The following is a 23,789-nucleotide window of genomic DNA, read 5'->3' as shown; positions in this document are numbered from 1 at the left end:
GAAAGGGGAGGGTGCTGGCGAGAGGAGGGCGGGGCGGGGCGGAGGCCAGGCTGGTGGAAAAGATCAGGGAGAGAAGGCAGCGGGCTCTCTGGCTCTCTCGTCCTATGGCGCCTGAGACTCACACACTTCTATTTGGTTATCGTCCTTCCCGATCTTCTTGGCCAGAGTTCACTCAGAGCCACTTCTCAGATACCCCTATTGGGAGCTTGCTTCTTGGTTAAATGATTATATAAAAGTTATCTATAAACGGTACCACATTGGACAAAAATTAGAGTAACCTCCATCTAGGGCAGTGCCTTTGTCTATTTTGTTCACCGTTATATGCCTAATACCTGCCACATCCTAACTGCTCCAAGGAATATTTGTCGAATAGATGAAAGAAAGAAATGTAAGAAATAACTATTTGTGAAGAAGTCTATGTTATTTTCAGACCACTCTAATTATTAGAATGTGCTTCCCCATAGTGCACTTAATATTTTCTTATGACTTTATACCTTGATCCTAGAGCAGCTCAGAAAGAGTCTAATCACTCTCTTATGACAGAATTTCAAATATTTGAAGAGTGCAACCATATTCTTTTTCTGTCTTCTCGCCCCAAATTTCAAGGAATAAGCAAGGTCGCCTTATAGAATGTCATTAAAGAAGGCCTCCCATTTCTTGCGTAGGGTACTTAAGTAGTCTCCCATTCCTTCTCCTTATTTCCACACTCCAATCCATCCTTCTAAACTGCAAATTTGATTTTGTTACTCTCCCCTGCTTTTAATCCTTCAGTGGTCTCCACTCTGGATTATTTCCAGTTTCTCTGCATAGAAAAAAGACCCTTCAGGATCTGACCCTGACATAACCTGTCACATTCCTAAGCACGCAGCCTTTCAAACCAACTGGCAGGTCCTGCAGGAACTAATCTTCCTTTGCTGGCCTACCTGTGAGTACAGGCCAGCTTCTGAATGTCAGGGGCTGTTCCTTTTTTCTTTCTCAATACACTCCTTCCATACCCTGTTTGATTTGGCACCAAGTGCCACAGTGCCAGTCTTATTAGGCACTGGATCGACACAGACGTGGTCCCTGCCCTTAATGGAGCTTATGTTTTACAGATGAGGCTGATGTTCCAAAAAACTAGGTAATTTGCTGAGAGTTCTGTAGCAAGTAAGTGGCAGAACCAGGACCTGAACAACAGTTTGTCTAACTCTGTGTACATGTACCACCATACCAGGCTGCCAGCCCTTCTGAGGCTCAGGTCAGCTATTCCTATTCGTGGGCTTTTTTTTGTTTTTTTTAAAGAAACTTTACTTTCCATCGACCTTATTTCCATCTTCTGTTTAGGAGTCTGTGGAAGAGCAGCTTTGAGACCACTCTGGTTGTTTCTCCCCATTTAGTGGTCTGAGCAGCGGCAGCTGCAGACTGGCCTTCAGAGGCTGGCTGCGTGCCGCGGTCCTTCAGGAGATGCTGCTGGAAGGTGCTGAGGCCACCTGCGCCTTCAGACCCGTCTGCAACTTCGGGTTGAGTAGCAATAAGTTCGGGACCTGGAGCGGCTCATTCACCCCGAAATTCCTCCGGGGTCTCAGCCTTTTCAGCAGCCGCCTGCTCTTCCTTTTCAGTCTCTTCAGGATCCCTGTAGAAGCAGAGATGGGACCTGACCTCCCATGAGCGCGCACCTGAGACGGAGCCGCGCAGGCGCACAATCCCCAGGCCAGCATCACCACATCAGACCCGCCGGGAGCGCCCCTCGCGCTGCAGGGATGGCAGTGTCCACACAGCGCAGGGGGAGAGTCTGTGTGACGTGGAGCAACGGTAGGCGGGTTACCATAAGACGCCTCTGTGAGGCTGGTGGTCACCCTGATAACCGCACAACACACAGCGGAAGGCGGCCTGGATCCGGTTAGTGAAGCTGCCGGGAGTGGTTGGAGCACCTGCAATAGAGAGGCTCCCGTGGCAGCAGCAAGCTTCAGCACAGATCGCTGGCCCGCATTCCTGGAGGGCATGACACTGGCATCTGCTGGGTTTTCAGTGTCGACAATGGCACGAGCTGCTGGCAGAAGCTTCTCCCGGGTTCTCTTCAGATTTATGAGGTAATGCCATCACTTTTCCTTTTGTAGATGTGCTGTTCCATTTGGAAGTCAGGTTGGTGCCACCTAAGTGGGCTCTGCTGTGAGGGATTTGAGGATATCCTCCTTCTTCATTTGCAGGACATCAAGGGCTCCGGTTATTGTGAAATTTTCCCTGTAAGTTACAAGGGGGAGCCCAGAACAACGCCGCCATATGGACCCCTCTCTGGTTAATGCAGAAAGGCCACAGGCTTTTTTTTCTTTTTGGAGTATAGTTGATTCACAGGCTTTTGATAAATGAAATACGTACCTATATCTCTCCTCCCACTTCCCACCCCTCAGTACTAAGATCTCCAGATGTGAGAAGTAAGTGTTTGCTGTTAAATGTCTGCCACAAACCAGGATGACCTTGCTAGAACTGGTCTCACAGTGGGATAATATACGCAAATTACACCTGAGAGAAACTCATTTTGCACTTTTTATTTAATCCTCAAATCTCACCTTGAAAAAATGTGTTCTCTTGTACCGTAGTCCGTACATTCCGGATATCTGTCCTTATTCGAATCTTAGCTTTCATTTGTTTTTACAAACTTAAATTCAGACCTCCTAGGAAGTTACAGGTCCACCAGATTCATCATCCACAAACTCATTAAAAAAAAAAAAAGTTTAGATCAGAATCCATAAAATCTCTTTCTCAAGCAATTAAGGTAAATATAAATATTGATTTTCATCTGTTTTGTTTTAGATTAAAACATAACTTTCTTGGAGACAGACTGAATAAGTGTTTTAAAAGTAGAGTTTTATTAATTTTAAATATCTTCAATACCTAGCAAGTAGTAAATGCTCCATTCATATCTGTTAATCACTGAAATTCTACACAGAATTTAAAGATGCAGAGTGTGGTTTTTTTCACACCATCAAATGTGATAGCACGTGTGGGAAATCAAGATCTCATTGGTTGGAGATTAGCGCAGGAGAGGTTTATTAGGGAGTGCACTTAGAATCAACACCTGTGCAAAGGAAGGAAGGGAACCACAAGTGGGCAGAAGGAGAAGCCGAGGTGCCTTGCAGTCTGATGGAGGCCTCACCAGCCATAATGCCGGAAGTTCTGAAGCTGAGATGACTTGAGAGTTTTCTTGAGGGGGCTGGGCCGTTGTTCATTGATGAGTCATTGGATGTGACCGCTCAAGGAAGGAGGCGTAACCTCAGGTGAGGTTTCCCTCTTCAGCCAAGGCAGTCCCAGAAGTGGGTGAGACTCAGAGCTTTCTGCCAGCAGCAGGAATAAGAAATAAATCATTCAGAGGAATAAGTCCTTCATTCCTGAAAGGGGATCTGGGATGCACCATGCAAAAGCAGTTTATCTATAGAATTGATACTAGACCTGGACTCTCAGGGCCTTGCTTCATGTCCATGACTTGTGACTTATAGACCCTCTGCCCCCAAGGGGTTGCTTCACCTCTCTGAGCCTTAGTTTCCTTCTTTTTTTTTTTTTTTTTTAATTTTTATTGAAATATATTGTAGTTGATTTACAATTTTGTGTTAGTTTCAGGTGGACAGCAAAGTGATTCAGTTATTCATATAAAAACATATATATATATATATTCTTTTTCAGATTCTTTTCCATTATAGATTATTACAAGATATTGAGTATAGTTCCCTGTGCTATACAGTAGGCCCTTGTTGGTTCCTTCTTTCTAAAACTATGTGATAATCTGTCCCTCATAAAGTAGTGAGAAATGACTGAGATAAGGTATGTAGAAATGTTAGTAAGCTGCAAAAAGAAGTGCTTAGTAAACTATAAAAAGCTGTTATGGACAGTTATGTTATTCTCAGGTGAAGCTCCTTAACAGCAATTGAGTTAAATGGCAAGGAATGGTTAGTATTTGATACATCCAATGTATAGAATTTGAAACATCACACTTGTGATCTTGCTTCACTCTTAATTTACAGATAAAGAAATTATAAACAAAATAAAATTTGAGTGTTCATTTTGTGAAATTCATTCACCTATAACATCCATGCATGTGTCTGCATGTGTATTATACTTAACAAAAAGTTTTAAAAATACAAATAAACTCTCATATAGAATCCCAGTAAATAAAACAGAAAAAATAAAATAATAAAATTACTATAATAGTACTTGAGAAATTTCCCCACTTTTGCAAATTGCAAAATATCGGAGATTAAATTTGTAATGTTCTACCGTAGTTTTTCAAAGATGTAATCACTGACTTCTCGCTTTAGATGTTAGTGATGGGAGAGAACTACTATAATAGTAGATGAGGAAATATTTTACAAAAATAAATTTTATAGGTATTATAAAAGAGAAGATGAACAAAGAAAAAAGCATGAACAAATTTAGATGCACCAAAATAACTTTCAACAATAAAACTACTATATATAAAATAGATAACTAATAAGGACTACTGAATAGCACAGTACAGTTCAGTACTCTATAATGACCTATATGGAAAAGAATCTAAAAAAGAGTTGATATATGCATATGTATAACTGATTCACTTTGCTGTACAGCAGAAAGTAACACAACATTGTAAATCAACTATACTCCAATAAAAATTAAAAAATGAAAAATAAAAATATGCACTGGGTCCCAATGAACTAAGAATTGGGGGATATGAAACTGACATTTTTGCTCTGATCCTTCTTTTCAGTAATTGCTACCATGTCGGTGTCTCATTGGTCCTAAAAGTCTGCTCACCTCTTCCTCTCAGATGATCTCAAAGATGCTTGGTGCTCTGTTTTCTATTTCACTCCTGTAGCAAGAATGGAAAAGACACACAAAACTGTACTTGTCTGGAGGTGATGGGGAGAATTTTCCTGCCAAAACTGTTTAGAAATAAACTTACTTTGCCTATGTCGGCATTTTATAACACCTGAAGTTGAGTTTCAGGGGAGTTGCCAAGGATGTACAGGGAGTGTAGGTAAGCAAATTTGGATGTCAGAAAAAAGCACTTTCTAAAATGTCTGGCTCTGTAGCTGATTTACTTTAGGATACTTTTCAGTTAGCTGAACCATGACCTCCTAATAAACTTCCCAAATTACTATAAAAATTATTATTATTGAAGAAATAATACAAGAATATTTTTGTAGAACATAAGGACAAGAATGTACAGATTGAAAGAATCCACCATATTCTCATCAAAATGGAAAAAACTGGTACACACCAGAGATCATTGTCATGAGGCTTAGAACACTAGTGATGAAAAGATCCTTGAAGTTTCCAAGTAGAAAAAAACAGGTCACATACAGAGGATCAAGATCAGAATACCTTCAGACTTCTCAACAGCAACACCAGAAACAAGAAGGCAATGAAGAAATACTTAGAAAATTTTGAAGAAAAATTATTTCCAACCTTGAATTTTATCCTAGACCAAACTGTCAATAAAGTGTGAGGATTGAATAAAGATATTCTTAGTTTCACCCTTCTGAGGAAGTTACTGACAGATGTAAACCAAGAAAAAGGAAGACACAGGACTCAGGAGACATGAGAAAAGTTAAGCAAAATCCCAAGGGGATAATTATATGCTACACAAAGGGAGCTTCATCTGGATTGGAGCAACCAGATGGCTCTGAGAGAGATCTCTACAAGCAACTAAAAATCGATGACATATACAATGTTTCTCAATATCCTGAAGAGTTAGACATCTGGGAAATAGTTGGATATTGATAAGGGAATACTACTAAAAAATTTCCACGCAAAAATTTGAAAACTTAGGTGTAATAGACCAGTTCCTCAAAAAGCACAAACTACCACAACTCACACAAAATGAAGTAGATAGTTTGAATAACCTGATAACTACTAAGAAAATTGAATTTGTAGTAATTTTTTTCACAAGCCTTCAACACTTTTTTCTTCATCGTCAGTTGGCTGACTTAACCCCATCCACATTCCCCTTCTCCCCAGTCTCTTTACCACTAGGAGCAACCACAAGACACAGTTTTGGCCAGCAGTTTACAAGGAGAAATCTATTGGGCAATCTTCCAGAAAACTTTAGCTTTCTTAATAAAAAGGCACAGACTCAGTGGGTGGGCCATTTTGCCCTCACTCTTTGCTCCTTTGCCCTTTTGTCTGCCTTTTGTCTGGAATGCAAATGTGATGCCTGGAGGCACAGCAGCCATCTCCTGACCATAAGGCAAAGAGCAATAAGGGCAAATGCTATCAAGCAGAGTATGGTGAGGCAGAAGAGAGCTAGAAAGAGCCTGTGTCTTGGCTGTGTTATTATGTGGTGGCACCAACCCTGGAGTTCTTTCTCTTGAAGGAGAAAAAAATAAAAACACTTTATTTGTGTAAGCCACCATTGGCCAGGTTTTCTATTATTTGTAACCAAACACACTTCTAACAGATTCCTCACTCAGGAGATTCTCAGCAGGGCTGATACACTTCACCTATTATAAGACTATTATAAGGATGAAAAACAGGATAGCTGCTTTATATTCTCTGTGTGTTTCAGAAACCAAATTGCTGATACTGCCTTTTCCTTTCTTCTTTCTCTACAATATTTTATGTTTCTTATTCTCCTCAGCTTGGGCTAAATTTGTATTATAAGCAGACCCTTGCCAGTCACTCTCCTAACTGAATTGGACTTTTGTTCTAGCTCAGACAGCTCAGAATTTTTTAATAGTCTTCCTAAACCATCCCAGCCCAAGGCAGTTGCTCCCTTCTTTGACCTCAGAGCGCTTACTGTCTGCACCTCCCAACTGCCAATTCATCATGCACTGCCCCCATGACACTTCTCATACAGCTGTCATAGAATAATCGATGTTTAGAGCTGGACATGACATTAAAAATCATCTTCTCCAGCCACCTCACTGCATGTGAATTGTGGCTTAAATCTTGGATTTTTCTTTACCTCTTCAGGGGTTTACAGCTTATCATCCCAACTAGATCTTAAGCTCCTAGAGAAAAGAAAAATGAGTAAGTATTTAAGTTACCTCCTATAAGCCAGACACCTGACACTCACTGTTTAATTTTCACAACAATCCTATGAAATGGAGACCTGATTGAAATAAAAAGGTGTTCATTTGGAGTTTGTTAGGACTGCATCCCATGAGACACAGATCCAAGAAGCACTTGAATTGTGTTCCACCAGTCTACAAACTGGGAGAGGCTTATAAAGGCAAAAACCACGAGGTTACAGTTAATTACATGAGTTGTTTATCAAGAATTATAATTGGAGCTGGCAAGAAGTAAGGGTGATTGTTAAGTAAGGAATGGTTGGGGTCTGAAATGGTTTCACAGTTATAAGGGGAGACCTTGAGAACATAAAGTTGCACTTGGTAGGTATTGTTCTGAATACAGCTGGTTGTGTCCTTGGATCTGGTACAGTTTAAAGAATGTTCATTTCTCAGTGGTTCAGGGACATGTCTGAGACCAGAAACTCTATGGCCGCCCAACCCCATTTTTGTATACCTGAACTGTGATCCCTCCACTATAATTTCAATTTGTCATCAGTACAATACCTAGAAAGAGAGGAAGCCCATTCTGACTCAGGTCTTAAGATATTCAAGTGTCTTTAACCTCCTTCTAGGCTGCTAAACCACTTGATTGGATTTTGCCTTTGGGGGGTTCTTCAACCTTTCAACTTCAAGAAATTCTGCATTTTCTTCATAGGCTTTCTCTCTAGTAAGAGATTTAAAATATATCTGTGATTTATAATAAGAAATGTATATTTGGTCTTCATCGCCAATCCCTGACCCAGGGCTTCTAAAACCCTTGTAAATTCCTAAGTGGTAAGACACTGGGAGCATCTTTCATTCCGTTCAGGAAACTCTGGGGAGGCTTCTGGCTGGCTCCTGCGTGAAGGGTGGCCATCTGAAAGACCAAGCCATGATTAGCATTTTGGAATTTTCAACCTCACCACACATCCTCCAGAGAAGGGAGAGGGACTGGAAATGGAGTTAATAATTGACCATCCCTATGTGAGGAAGCCTCCATAAAATCCCGATAGTTAGGGGTTCACAGAGCTTCCAGGTGGGTGAACACCCACATACCATACCGGGAGGTTGACACACCCCACGTCATGGGGACAGAAGCTCCTGTGCTCAGGACCCTCCCAGGTTTCACCCTATGTATCTTCATCTGGCTGTTCACCTATATCCTCTATTATAGCTTTAATAAACTGGTAAACCTGTTTCCTTGAGTTCTGTGAGCCACTTTTGCAAATTAATAATACCCAAAGAGGGAGCTGTGAGAACCTCCTATTTGTAGCCAAGTCAGATGGACGTCGGTAACCTAGGGACCTCGTACTTGAAACTGACATCTGAAGTGGGACAGGAGCAGTTTTGTGGGATTGAACCCTTAACCTGTGGAATCTGACTCTATCTCCAGGTAGACAGTGCCAGAATTCAATTAAATCATAAACCCAGCTGGTTTCCTGGAGAATTGCTTGGTGTGGGGAAAAAAAATGCAAACATTTGGTGACCGGAAGTGTCAGAAGTGTTATGAGTGTGGCAGTAGTGTGAGAGTAAAGGAGAAACATAGAACTGTAGGTTTTTCCAACTCATTGTCTAATAGCCAAATAAGATAATGGTTCTTTGTATTTATTTATTTATTTATTTATTTATTTTTAAATTTATTTATTTATTTTTGGCTGTGTTGGGTCTTTGTTTCTGTGCGAGGGCTTTCTCTAGTTGCGGCGAGCAGGGGCCACTCTTCATCGCGGTGCCCGGGCCTCTCACTATCGCCGCCTCTCTTGTGGCGGAGCACAGGCTCCAGACGCGCAGGCTCAGTAGTTGTGGTGCACGGGCCCAGTTGCTCCGCGGCATGTGGGATCTTCCCAGACCAGGGCTCGAACCCGTGTACCCTGCATTGGCAGGCAGATTCTCAACCACTGCGCCACCAGGGAAGCCCGGTTCTTTGTATTTAATGTTAACATTTTTAAGATGCAGTGCTAATGGAACAAAAATATTTTACTGTTTTGTTTTAATGGAAAAACTATTAGATATCCATCATGATAAAATCTTGTAACAAATATAAATATATTGTTAAGTTAATGCAGAATAGTTTTTGTTCTATCTGAACAGCAGCAAACAAAAGTGCTTTGTAGAGAATAACTTTGTAAGCGATTTGAGATAACTCACACCACTAAGAAAAAATAATGGAAATATTTAAAGAAATGAAATTTAGTAGTTCCAATGTTCAGAGAAATGTCAGCAATTTTTTATTCCATTCAGTAATCCAGTTGTATCTTTATTTTTCATCTGCAACATTCCATAATTTAATCTGAGCCTAACAGATTTTTAATTTGGAGTTTGGAAGTCTTTCGGTTGCATTACCTTTTTGTAGAACTAGCTTAATGCTAGATTGGCAATTAAAATGCAGGTGTAATTTTCTTCTAACGCCATTGCTATTGTTTAGGTAACAAGAAAAATCTTAGGTAATTGGCTTTGATGAGTGCAGTCCTATAGCTGTCATCCGTCTCTGATATAAGCCACATCTGATATTTAAAGTGTATAGATAATCTCTTCATTTTTTAAAAAAAGTGTAACATAACATTTCTGCATTTTAAAAAGAGCTCGGTCACAATTTTAGATGCCTGCTTTTAATAATGTACGTGTCACCTTTGGGAACATACCTTTGCCTGTATAATCCGAGTTTATTTATAACTTTTCTGATTATATACTGCTTAAATCTGTAAACTCAAGATACGCAATGAATATCAATTTCAAAAAAACACCACAGGTTATGATAATTGGTTGTACATGCTTAAAATGTTAACCAAAAATAAATAAGCTAAAAATATATATATATATATAAATATATCTAATAGGTGCCTGTGTGTCACAAGGCCACACAGGTCTCTAGTCATGTGGATGATTATACCTGTTAACCATAAGCCTCAATAGACAAGGACTGTACCTTGTAGGCCTTTATATCCATCAGGTCTAATACAGGAGAGTCTAATAAACATTTGAAAGATGAATGAATGAATAAGTGAATGAATGAGTTTCCTTGAAGGGCAGTCAGGTGAGTCGTACTTCTTTGAGTTTCTTCAGATTGCTAGCACAATGTTTTGCCCAAAGTAAACAACATTTACTAATTGGCATGTGTTAAAAGAAGGAAAGGGAAAAGTCTCCTTTGTCTTTCTCACCAGGCTACCCCACTGTTCTAAACATTACGGAATATGCATTTTCCTGTCAGCATGGTATGTCAAGGACTCAGGCAAACTAGATGTGCCCTATGACCCAGCCATTTTCCCCCTGACCTTTGCCTTTTCTTTGATCCTATAAGTTTGTTAAAGAATTCCTCTATAATTATTACTCTGTTAAAAATACTGTTTTAAAAAGATAGGATGATGTATTACTTTGATAATGAGGGGAAAAATGAAGAAACCCAACTTGTATGAATTCTGTTCATATTTTCTCTTCTCCCACTTTATTTATGAAGAAGCTTACAATTTATTTATTTATTTATTTGGCCATACCGTGTGGCTTGTGGGATCTTAGTTCCCTGACCAGGGATTGAACCCGGGCCATGGCAGTGACAGAGCAGAGTCCAAACCACTGGACCGCCTGGGAATTCCCAGGAGCTTATAATTTATAAGGGAGGACTCAAAGTGGTGTGTACTACAGCAAATCCAATGCAGGGGAATTTTTGACAATGTCTAACATTGGCTTTTAAAAAACTGAATGAATTGCTTTATCGTATAATATTCTTAAATACAAGCATGAGAAACTGACTGTGGCTTAGTTAGCAGAAAGGAATTTGTGACATGCTCTTGGTAGGCCTCGGAATCCAAAGGAAGGTGGAGGACAAGACTCAGAGTCATGCAGCCAGGAACACCACCCAAAATCACACAGCAGAGCCAACTCATCCAGTCAAAACCACACAGACATCACTCCCACAGGATACACACTGCAGCCTGCCCTGCAGACACAGCTACTGCTGCTAGAACCTCAGTCCCTGCTTCCCTAGGAACTCTGTGTGGCTACCATAAGGCTTCCTGCAGTCCTGATTCTTTGCATCATTAACTCAGAAGTTCAGAGCTGGCACCTGTAATCAGCAGAGCCTAGATCATGTGGGCAGATGAAGGAGATGGGGCAGTAACCAGAGGTTGAGTCAGAGTTTGAGCCACTGACCACTACAGTCCAGTCCCTTTCTTGCTAATTTTCAAAGAACTACCTCCTACTCCCCAACCTTTGCCCCTTCCAAGTTTAGAATCCCTAAACAAGCTTAGCAATTTGCACATTCATTGCCAAAATTAACATAGCTGGATGCATTAAAAAGTCTAATAGCCAGATGTTCTTGGTAAATGTTTATTGGGCTATTTTTAGACAGTGGTGATGCATTCAATTAATGTTTATAAATGTAAAACAGAAAGCCCTAAATGGTCGTGATTGCACTCTTTCAATATTCTTTTAAAATTCAGAATTAGCTCCTGAATAGAGTCTGCAAGTGCCTTGAGAAACCAATTAAAATCTTAATCCCTCTATGGCATGATTTTCCTTCTCTTCATTACTGTGCAGGCTTATTGCTTCCTCGTCCATCAGCAGCACTGTCAAGCACGGCCCCTCTCTAATAACCTTTAATCCGTCTAAAAGACTGAGCAATCAAACAGCTCAGTGAAAATTTACTTGAGTTCAACAAATTCTTGGTTACACTTACTAATTTTCTGAAAAAGCTTCCAAGAGGGTAAGTGGTGGCCCAGAATATGATATTGATTCGTGAGTTGCTTGGCATGTAGTCGCAAGCCTGAAGTTCACATACAAGGAAATGCTTTTAGCTGCAAGCACTTTAATGTCTGTTCAGAGCACAACAAACTCATCCTCTAAAATCCTAGCAATTATTTTATTGCTGAAATTAGAGACTTTTCAGTAAAACCCATGCATGTCAGTAAAAATTATAGACAATAAAGAATTTTTACACATGAGATATTTCAAATACTGAACTGTCAGATTTAGACTCAATTTATATTTATTGAGCACAGACTGTCAAGCACCGTTCAAGGCAAGGTTACAAACATTCTCTGAACTGTCGCTACAAACTCATGAGGTAGGTTAAATCCCACTTCACTGATGAGGAAAGCAAAGCTAGAGGTCTATGGGACTTACTGAAGATCACAAGCCCAGTAGATGGTAAAGCCAGGGTTTGAGCCTGGCTCCTGATCTAAATCAGCTCTCTGCCTCAGCAGAATGATCCAGGGTGAGTAAGGGTTTCAGCATGAAGGAGCAGGTAAGGTAGATTAAGCTTTAGGCAGAGACGTGTAACGTCTAGTAATTCTTCCCTAATTAAAATGTCATGGATTAAGCCCAGACTGCAGGGATTTCATTGCGACGCTGCAATTTGGCATTCTATCATTCAAAACTGAGTTGAAAGGAAGGACACCACCCAAAGCAAAAGGGTGTTTCACCTGTTGAAAGGATGCCCCCAGATGATGAAGGATGGCTAGACAGAAACCTTCTCATATCTCAATGCGTAGGTTTAGAAGGCAAAAACAAATAAGCAAAATAAAAACACATGTAAAATATTATGATGTAGAAGAGTTGTCTTACAATGCTTAGTGACTACATAATCGGACCGTCTATGGTTGGGGCATATATTTTGCAGTCTTTTTTTCCTTCTTCAATCTCATGATTCCTTGTCACCATAAGTCTGGACTTGTAGATCAGATCCTAAAACTGGCCCAAGGGTACATTAGCATGACTCCCAGGGCCATATGGGTGACAGATCCTTACTCTAGCTCCACGGCATGGAATTCAGGATTATATCCAGCCCAATGGAGCCCTATGTACTCTTGCAAACCTGGGGTGTGTACTATGACTCCCTGATAGATGCAGTACACCTGGCCAGGGTGCAGTTGTCTCCAGTGTGTACCCAGGCAAGACCAAGACCACATCTTGGACTGCTTTAGCACCATGTATGCAAGACTAGGTCTGAAGGAGGCAGCTGATCTTTGCAAGGTCTGATGTGAGCCTCATTTGCTCAAACTTACCACCCCCAACTGTGTATCTGCTGGTGTGGCCCCTTTGAGGGGCCCTCAAGTGAAAGGACTTCCGTCCATTAATAGGAAATGAGAGCTGATCTATCTACTGCACGGCCTACCTGCTCTGACTTCATGCTGCACCTTTAAATATGTAAACCTTGTTTGATTTACCCAAATGTTGTCTTCTTCTGGTTGTCCAGTCAGTCTGAGCCTATTATTCACATTTGTCAAGTCGGTGTGAATACACACATACACACTTTTTTGACACTCTGGAAAGCCAATTGTCGAATATTTACCAGGATACCGTTAGTTATAGTGCTGTCACACTGTGATTTAAGTTTTCTTTCCCTGATGACTAAGAAAGTTGAACACATTTTCATAAGTTTATCAATCAATAGAATGTCTTTTTTTTATAAAGTCCCTATTAAGTCTTTTGGTCATTTTTCTACTGTGTTCATTTTCTTATTGATTTGTAGGAATTCTTTACGTATTCTTTTTTTAAAATATTTATTTATTTGGTTGCGCTGGGTCTTAGTTGCGGCATGCACGTGGGATCTAGTTCCCTGAGCGCAGAGTCTTAACCACTGCGCCACCAGGGAAGTCCCTTCTTTACGTATTCTTGATAAAAGTCCCTTATTGACTATATGTATTGCAAATGTCTTCTAGTGGTGTCTTTTATGTAGAGAAGTTATTTTTAAAATTTATTTATTTTATTTATTTATTTTTGGCTGCATTGGGTCTTTGTTGCTGCGCACGGGCTTCCTCTAGTTGCCGTGAGCAGGAGCTACTCTATGTTGCGGTGTGCGGGCTTTTCCTTGCGGTGGCTTCTCTTGTTGCGGAGCATGAGCTCTAGGCACGTGGACTTCAGTAGTTGTGGCACGTGGGCTCAGTAGTTGTGGCTCGCGGGCTCTAGAGCGCAGGCTCAGTAGTTGTGGTGCATGGGCTTCGTTGCTCCGTGGCATGTGGGATCTTCCTGGACCAGGGCTCGAACCCATGTCCCCTGCCTTGGCAGGCAGATTCTTACCACTGCCCCACCAGGGAAGCCCTATGTAGAGAAGTACTTAATTTTCAGTTAGTACAACCTATCAACCTTTTCCTTTGTGGTTAGTGCTGTTCATGTCCAGTTTGAGAAATATTTGCTGTCCCTAAGGTGCCTGTGTTTTCTTCTAGAAGCTTTCCTGTTTTACCTTTCACATTTAGATCTGCAATCCACTTGGAATTGATTTTTCTTTATGGTGTAAGGTAGAAGCTAAGATTCATTTTTTTTGTCCAGATGGCTATCCAATAGGCCCAGAACCATTCGTTGAAAAGACCATCTTTCCACCATTGTATTTCAGTATTCCTTTTGTCAAAACCAAGGGAATGTCAACATGTAAGTCTTACAGGACAGTTTTAAATCAATGAAACAATGGATTTTTGCATTTTACAGATATTTTAGCACCCCAAACATCTTAGCAATTCATCCAGAAGAGATTTTATTTCAGTTGGTTAGGGAACAACTTGTCTCACCTCCAATCAAGAATGTTTATTGATTTCCACTGTGAACAAGACCCTGGGCTAGACTCTGAGAGTATAATCTCCTGCCCGCCACCACCACCAGCTCTACACACTCAGTCCCTTCATTCTTTTCTCTCTTTCTCAAGCACCTTGACACTGAAAGTCATAAAATAAGCATTTCTGTCAACATCTTATTTTTCTAGATATTTACTATTAGATCTTTTGATAACTTTGCAAACTATTCTCTCTCAAATATTAATTTCTTTTATAAAATTAAAGGAAATTTTGATAACACATTCAGATTATCTATTGACAAGTCAATATTTATTTGTATAAACTTGTGAGGAAGAGTAGATTTATTTGTCAATACAGAGTGACTAACCCTTTTTTTCAAAATAGAAAACAACAGATTTCCTGGACCGTGACAATTTGGTTATTCCTATTTACAAGATAATGCACCCTAGAAGTAATTAAAATAAATAAAATTCATTCAGGAAGAACATATCGGACTTCCCTGGTGGCACAGTGGTTAAGAATCCACCTGCCAATGCAGGGGACACGGGTTCAAGCCCTGGTCCGCGAAGATCCCACATGACGCAGAACAACTAAGCCCGTGCACCACAACTACTGAAGCCCGCGTGCCTAGAGCCTGTGCTCTGCAACAAGAGAAGCCACCGCAATGAGAAGCCCGCGCACCGCAACGAAGAGTAGCTCCTGCTTGCGGCAACTAGAGAAAGCCCGCACGTGGCAACTAGAGAAAGCCTGCGCGCAGCAACGAAGACCCAACGCAGCCAAAAATAAATAAATAAATTAATTAATTAATTAAATTTATTTAAAAAAAGAACATATGAATGAGAATTAATTTCTTACATAAGGGAATTAATTTCTTAATTCTGTTATTGATTCTATTGTTCAGAAAGAAAGCAAAATCTCCACATCGCAATTGCAATGTAACTGTGGATAGATTTTCTGTTCTTTCAGTTTGATTGTAGAAAGGACCTAACCTTCCACTAGAGGGTGTCTTTACTCCATTTGGTCTTTTGTAAAAATAAACAACAGCAACTAATATTTTGCTTAATGTTGTCATATTACCTTTTAACTACTCCCGACCCTAAAGAGAAAGTTGTGAATGATCCTCATATTAAAAGAACTCTTAGAAACACGCACACTATCTTTTTCATTAACAGTTCTAGCATTAATAACTGTTACTATTATGAAATTATCTTTGGAACTAATTGTCATTCTTCTTTTTCCTCCTCTTTTCCACAAAAAAAGCCCTTTTCAAACAAATTTCCCTCTACCCTTCTAGGTTCTGTGATAAGACCCCCTGTAATAAAAGACAGATTAATAAGCGAAAAACACACAGAAGTTTATTAACACATATACCTCATGTATACAGGGGAGATATCCAGGAAAACTGAGTAAAAAGCCCCGAAATGGCCCAAGCCATCACTTTAAATACTATCTTCAGCTAAAGACAAAAGAAAGATATTGGGGAGTAGGGGGGGCAGTTATGGGAGGTTATCAGGAAAGACACAGTAAACAGGGTAAGGTTGTTATGCAGATTTAAGCCAGCACCTTCTTCATGGATGAGTGTTTTGTGATTTAGAGTCATTCTTTCGCTTCCTGGTACAGAGAGGGAGACATCCTAACCAATGGAGATTTCCCTTAAAAAAGGGTAAATTCAACTCTGTTTTTGGAGCTTCTCCTGTGTCTGCTTTTTTTCAAAAAATAATCAGCTCAAAATAAACCTTATGCCAAAGAGGTATATTTTAGTGTGGCATATTCTGCTATTTTTCATTCCTGCCTTTGAAACTTCCCCGCTAAGTTTCACAGCCCTTGTGAAGTTGGTAGATTCCTCCATCTTACTGAACCAGTCTCTTAGTACTGAGAATAGGTCAGTTTGGTTAAAGAGTTGTGTCTCATTTCAGGAGGCAGTGTAAGGGAGGAAAAATAATTTCTCCTCTACCCTTCTAGGTTCTTGGCTGAGACCCACCTGTGATAAAAAGATTAATAGGAGATAAACAAATGTAATTATATGGGAGCCCCACAAAGAAGTAAACAAAGCAGGATGGTTTTATACATTTTAGACAAAGAAACAATAAATTTGTGAAGATTGACAAGACAAGAGGGTTTGGGCTTGGGTTAGTAAAATGATGAAGTAGCAACGTTTGTTTACACAGCCTTCTTGGCCCTAAATTCCCTATCTCTGTGGATAAGAATGCCTTCTACCCTCCTGGTATAGGGAGGGTACCTTTCATGGGAGATTTATCTCCTACTTTTAGGGGGACAAAGGAGGGTCAGAGTGTCCTCCTGTACCAGTTGTTTCTCAAGTAACGTTAGTTCAAAATAATCAATATACTAACATGGCATATTTTGGGGTGACAAATTCTGAACCCTATAGTAGTGATACAAGTGGGCTCCCAAAGTTAGGCTTATATGGTTCAAGCAATCAGGTATTTAATAAGAGGTATTTCTATGGAAACAAAATAAAAACAAAGGTTAATGATTAGAGCAGACTGTGAGTCCAGTTTCTGAGTTCTGAGGACAGCCAGTGATTTCAAGATGTTGGGCTTGCAGAATATTTTGTGGTCTGAATCTCTCTGGTGATGTTATCAGGTGTTCCAGGGAACTTTATGCGTGGCCTACACAGCAGTAGGCATAAAGGTTGTCCACACATGAGCTGTTGCAGTGATTTCTCTGAAGTTTATATCAAGTTGTCCAGCTTCAGTTTGCAGAGAAAAGGGAAGCCTTTGTTCTTAGTGACTTCAAGTCAGAAGGATGGAAGAAATTAGAAGTTAGTTTGGAGCGTTGTAGCCAGATACTTGAGGAAATTAGAAGAATTCAGGATACAGCCCAGTTTACAGGTATATAACAAAACCTCAAAGACAATTAACAGGACTAGATTCTGATATCCACCAAAGGTGTGCTACTGCACATAATTCTTCTCACAGGTTGCTTATTGGTAACAAGAGAAAAAAACAAAAAAATGGCTAACTATGTGAACAACACCTTGACCAGAAGATGAAAACTAACACCACAAATGAGGGTCAGATGGCACACACATTGCGTGCCTCCAGGTGTGGTCTCCTGAGGATGCAACACCACTAATGTACTATTCTAGCCAGGATGCATAATCTGAAACTAATGATGAGATAATATTAGACAAGCTCAAAATAAGACATATTCTACTTGTGTTTTAAAAACGGACTTTCCCAAAATGTCAATATCATAAAAGACAATGAAAAGCCAAGGAAATGTTCCGTATGAAAGGAGACTAAAGAGACATCTAAGTACAGTTGACCCTTGAACAACGAGGGAGTTAGGGGAACAACGTTCCCCACAGTCGAAGATCTGCCTATAACTTTACAGTGGGCCGTGCATATCTGCAGTTCAGTATCCTCAGATTCAACCAACTGCGGATCATGTAGTACTGTAGTACAGGGGTCCCCGACCCCCGGGCCACACACAGACTGGTACCCATCCATGGCCTGTTAGGAATCGGGCCACATAGCAGGAGGTGAGTGGCGGGTAAGCGAGCGAAGCTTCATCTGTATTTACAGCTGCTCCCCATCACTCGCATTACCGCCTGAGCTCCACCTTCTGTCAGATCAGCGGCGGCATTAGATTCTCATAGGAGGGTGAACCCTACTGTGAACAGTGTGTGCGAGAGATCTAGGTTGCACGCTCCTTATGAGACTCTAATCCTGATGATCTGCAGTGGAGCTGAGGCGGTAATGCTAGCGCTGGGGAGTGGCTGCAAATACACATTATCATTAGCAGAGAGGTTTGACTGCACAGAGACCATAATAAATCAACTGCTTGCAGACTCACAGCAAAACCCTATCAGTGAGTGAAAACAAGCTCAGGGCTCCCACTGATTTTGCATTATGGTGAGTTGTATAATTATTTCATTATATATTACAATGTAATAATGATAGAAATAAAGTGCACAATAAATGTAATGCACTTGAATCATCCCGAAACCATCCCCCGCCCTCCTGTCTGTGGAAAAATTGTCTTCCATGAAACCAGTCTCTGGTGCCAAAAAGACTGGGGACCGTTGCTGTATATGTATTCAGTGAAAGAAATCCCTGTATAAGTGGACCCATGCAGTTCAAACCCATGTTACTCAAGGGTCTGCTATATGATACCTGATCCTAGATTGGATCCTCTGCTGGAAAGGATAAAATTGCTATAAATACATTATTGGGTCAATTAACAAAATTGGAATGTGAATGGTAGATTTAGGAAATATAATTATATCAGTGTTAAGTGTACTAAAGTTGATAACAGTACTGTGGTTATGTAAGAGGGATACCCCCGTTCTTTGTAAAGTTAAATTAATTAAACAAGGAAGCCATTACACTGAAGGGGTTTGCCTGCATAAGCAAACCAAAACCTAAGCCTGTAAATGCTTCAAGGTGAAGAAATCAAAACCAAAGGACAACCAGTCACCAAAGCAAAGTAGGCTTTTCCAAATAAGGCAAACTTAAGTTCTAGCCAATCAAATAATTTCCTTGCTTTGTTTCTGCCTTTTCTCTATAAAAGCTTTCCCTGAGCTCCTGTTGGTGGAAAGCTCCTTACCACTCCTGGTTTGGTGCTGCATAAATAGACTGGAATAGATTTTTGCTCAAATAATCTCTTAAAATTTTTAATATGCCTCAGTTTGTCCTTTAATAGTTCATACAGGGCTTCCCTGGTGGCATAGTGGTTGAGAATCTGCCTGCCAATGCAGGGGACACAGGTTCAAGCCCTGGTCCAGAAAGATCCCACATGCCGTGGAGCAACTAAGCCTGTGCACCACAACTACTGAGCCTGTGCTCTAGAGCCTGCGAGCCACAACTACTGAGCCCTCGTGCCACAACTACTGAAGGCCGCATTCCACAACTACTGAAGCCCGTGCGCCTAGAGCCTGTGTTCTGCAACAAGAGAAGCCACCGCAATAAGAAGCCCACACACCGCAACGAAGAGTAGCCCCTGCTCACCACAACTAGAGAAAGCGAGCGTGCAGCAACGAAGACTCAACACAGCCAAAAATTAAATAAATAAATAAATAAATAGTTCATACAAACTGAAGTATTAGGGGTAAATGCAGTGGAAAAAATTGGTTCAGAAAATATACACATTTGATGAGTTTATATCAATATATCTATATCGATATTGATATAAAGATACAGATATAGAGAGAGATGAAGGGACTAATAACCCACCAGAATGGCATAAAGATAACCTTAAATGAGAAACATTTGAGCAAAAGATGCATAAAGAAATCTTATCTGAACTGCCCTTATCTGACTAAAGCAGAGTCCCCCAACCCCCAAATACAGCCACCATTAACGCCCCTCCAAGGGAGTTGCATGTTTGGGAAAAAATGGAATCCTAGCAGCAGGAGGTGAGAATTCAGCTGCCATAAATTCCCCTCCAGGGGAGTTTCCAGCCAGGAAGGAGGCTGCCCATTAGCACCAGGATGAAAAAGCCCAGTGGAACCTTTCGTACTTTCCCGCTGAAGCCCTTAACCACCCCCAACCTTTTCCTCTATTAAGCTGCTCTACAAACTGTTATGAGTGGTCCCACATGTTTGTAAATAAGCCTTGTCTTTCCTCCTGTGAATCTGGCTATTGTCAGTTAATTCACAGGCCTCTATCACCCTACTCTAAGGTGGTAGAGGAACAGTTTTTCTCCCAACAAAGAGCAAACAAAGCAAATGAGGCAAGTTCTAAATAATAGGTGAATCTGATGGAGGGTATATGGGTTTTCTTTGTACTATTCTTGCAAATTTTCTGTGAGTTTGAAATCATATCCAAAAAAACGTTTTAAAAAACCAAAAAACAGGTATTCATTGAAAAATTATCTATAATAGCAAAAAAAGGAAAGAGAAAAATTATTAAGTAAATTTTTATGGATCCATTCAATGTTGTCATCAAAGCTGATGTTTTAAAAAAATGTTCCTTTACATGGGAGAATGTTACATATATATTCCTTTAAAAAAAAAAAAAAGGTAGAAATGAAAAAAATCTATACAGGATGATCCCAATTAGGTCAAACATTAAATGGTTTATGTATTTATCCCAGATGATAATGTAAGAAGAGCCTAATAAAATTGATTCCAACTTCATAACTGGAAACCCAGAGTTACTCTGAACAGCTCTAGGAGTTAAGATATGTTTGGGGGGTGAGGAGCAGGGAGGGAAAGTAGAGGAGCAGTACTACATTTCTCCTTATCTTCTCTGGCTCCAAACTTCTGCTCCTGAGAACTTATTTCTGTGTAAGGATCCCATCTCTATTCTCTAGAGCATGGTCCCCAATATAGGTCACATCTTTTTCTTGACTTACTTCTAAAGCATAAAATAAGTCATTTGCATGTATTGGGGAAGTAAAAGTCCTACCAATAAACAGAGACCCCTCCACATCAATGCAGAAAAGAAAACTGGTTTAGTAACTGAGATATTGTGATTTATAAGAAATATATATTTGGTCATTCAGATGACCAAAATATATTTATCATAGCTATTTGGTCTTCATCCACAGTTCCTGACTCACAGCTCCCAAAACCCTTAGAATTTCATCAGTGTGGAAAGTGATAAATGTGTCTTTTATGTTAATGAGGTGACAATGGAGCCAACCATGAGGTTAGAGTGTTGGAACTTTTAATCCCACCCCCTGACCTCCAGGGAGGGGAGAAGGGCTGGAGGTTGAATCAGTGACCAATGACCAGTGATTCAGTCAATCGTGCCCATGTAATGAAGCCTCCATATTAACCCAAAAGGATGGGGTTTAGAGAGCTTCCAGGTTGATGAGTACATGGAGATTGGGGAGAGTGGTGAGTTTGGAGAGGGCATGGAACCTCTGAGCACTTTCCCTATACTGTGCCCTATGCATCTCTTCCATCTGGCTGTTCCCGAGTTATATCCTTTTCTAACAAACCAGTAATCGAGTAAGTAAAATGTCTCTCTGAGTTCTGTGAGCTACTCTAGCGAATTAATTGAACCGAAGAAGGATGTTGTGGGAACCGCTGATTTATAGCCAGTTGGTCAGAAGCTCAGGTACCAGCCTGGGCTTGTGACTGGCATCTGAAGTGTGCGTGTCTGGGGAAGGATGGGGTGGGGCGAGGATGGACTGTCTTGTAGAACTTGTTAAAACACAAAATTCAACGGAGTAAATTTAAAGATTTAATTGGCTGTATTCAGTGATTCATGCATCATGCAGCATCCCATCTAGCAGATAGAAAGGAGTTCCGAGGAGCTGTACAAAATGTAAGACTTTTATAGGCAGAAGGGGGCTGGAAGCGGAAGTTTCCAGCAAAGAGTGGATTATTTCAGGCAAGGTCACCTTCCTTTGTGGGAAGGTGGGGTCTATCAGGCAGATTACTTCACTAGTGCTGTCCAGGTACAGGCATACCTCAGAGATTACAATTTCGTTCCAGACCACTGCAATAAAGGGAGTCACACAAATCTTCTGGTTTTCCAGTGCACATAAAAGTTATGTTTACACTATACTGTACTCTATTAAGTGTGTGATAGCATTAAGTCTAAAAAAACAGTATACATACTGACAATGAAACTTGGCCACTGTGCACCGGTGCTGAATCGAATCTCAGAGACAGAGTTTTGGGTGAAGTAGAAAAGAATAGCTTTATTGCTTTGCCAGGCAAAGGGGGAAACAGTGGGCTCATGCCCTCAAAAACTGTGTGTCCTGGGACTTCCCTGGTGGTCCAGTGGTTAAGACTCCGCATTTCCACTGCAGGGGGAACAGGTTCAATTCCTGGTTGGGGAACTAAGGTCCCACTTGCTACACGGTGTGGCCAAAAAAAAAAAAAATTATTAAAAAAACAAAAACAAAAACTGTGTCCCCACCCAGGGGGGTTTGGTGAGTTCTATAGCAGTGGTTCAAGGGTGGGGTTGCTAATAAGGATCAGGGTCTGCATTCCTTTAATCTGGTTCTTGAGGTTATAAACTGTGACGTCTCTCTGGAATGAAGAATGCTTCATCAAGTAGTTAACATCTTCCATTTGTTGAGGGTTTTAGTTCTGCAGAAGAGCTCAAAGATATTGATATGTGTACCCCTTGAGGTGGAGCCAGGACCCTGCCCCAAGGTTGCACTATTGTTTCATGACTGCTCCTCCCTTGTCTCTGCATCCTCTCCCCTCCCTGATTAACAACTGTTTGAACCTGCCCTTTGGAACTCAGGGAGGGTCATGGAGACTGTAGTCAATTCCCTACCAACAAGAAATGGGGGACAGAACGGCTTCTGTGTCCAGGAGCCCCACAGGGTCTTGCTCGGTTTCAATACCTTAATTAAAAAGTACTTTACTACTAAAAAAAACCACTAACCATCATCTGAGCCTTCAGTGAGTCTTAACATGTTTGCTGGTTGAGGGTTTGAAGTATTGGGAGAACTAACAGAATGTGACAAACAGACACCAAGGGAGCAAATGCTGTTGGAAAAAAGGTGCCTATAGACTTGCTCAATGCAGGGTTGCCACTAATCTTCAATTTATAAAAAAATCAATATCTGTGAAGCACAATAAAGCGAAGCACAGTAAAATAGGGTATGCCTATAATTCCAGATTGGTTGAAGTCACATTCCTGGGAGAGGCTGAAACTGCAGTTAGGTTAGGGGTTAAGTCTTGGTTTGGTGATGTGAATCTTAGCACAAGTGATCTCATTTTGGGCCTGTTTCTTTTATTAACAGAGTGAACCCTTAAGCTGTGGAATCTAATGCTCTATCTGGGTAGATAGTGTCAGAAGTGAGTTGAATTCTCACACACCCTACTGGTGTCTGAGAATTGCTTGGTGTTGTGTGGGAAACCCTCCCCCCAAACATACACATGTTAGAATTGGGTCCAGGAACCTAATTTAGTACGGATACTGCACAGGGCCCTATGGGGCTCCTGGGCACAAAGCCTTTCTGTGACCACCATTTCTTTGATTATAGGAAACAGCCTTCATTCAGCCTCCATGACCTTCCCTGAGTTCCAATAGGCAGATTCAAGCAGTTGTTAATTAGGGAAGGGAGGGGATATGAGACTGGGGGAAACTGTCAAGAGCAGCCTTGGGGCAAGGTTCTGTTTCCCCATCAATGGATACACACAGTATCTTTGAGCTATTTTGAAGATACTGAAACCCCCTCCAGACAGGAGAAGTTAACGGATTAACCGATGGTATACTGCCAACAAGAATGTAGACCTCAGACCAGCTGGACCTGAAGGTTGATGATGCTGACTCCTACTTACCTCACCACCAACTCATCAGAAGAATGTCCATGAGCTGATCACACCCTCTTTGAACAACTACTATAAAAC

At 40.8% G+C, this 23,789-nt stretch overlaps 1 protein-coding gene and 1 pseudogene across 2 annotated transcripts in view; both read right to left on the bottom strand.

The window, feature by feature from the left end:
* Positions 1 to 23,789, bottom strand: part of NMD3 (NMD3 ribosome export adaptor) — a 138,324-nt gene that overhangs the window by 37,282 nt on the left and 77,253 nt on the right. The window lies entirely within an intron of this gene.
* On the bottom strand, positions 41 to 2,487 carry LOC309659138 (small ribosomal subunit protein uS2 pseudogene; annotated as a pseudogene). The gene has a single exon. The product of its transcript is annotated as a small ribosomal subunit protein uS2 pseudogene (transcript).

Source organism: Balaenoptera physalus (assembly GCF_965194825.1).
Source record: "Balaenoptera physalus genome assembly, chromosome: 4".
Taxonomy (NCBI): Eukaryota; Metazoa; Chordata; class Mammalia; order Artiodactyla; family Balaenopteridae; genus Balaenoptera; species Balaenoptera physalus.
Note: the sequence above shows the minus strand (reverse complement) of the source record. Positions and strands in the feature narration are given on the sequence as shown.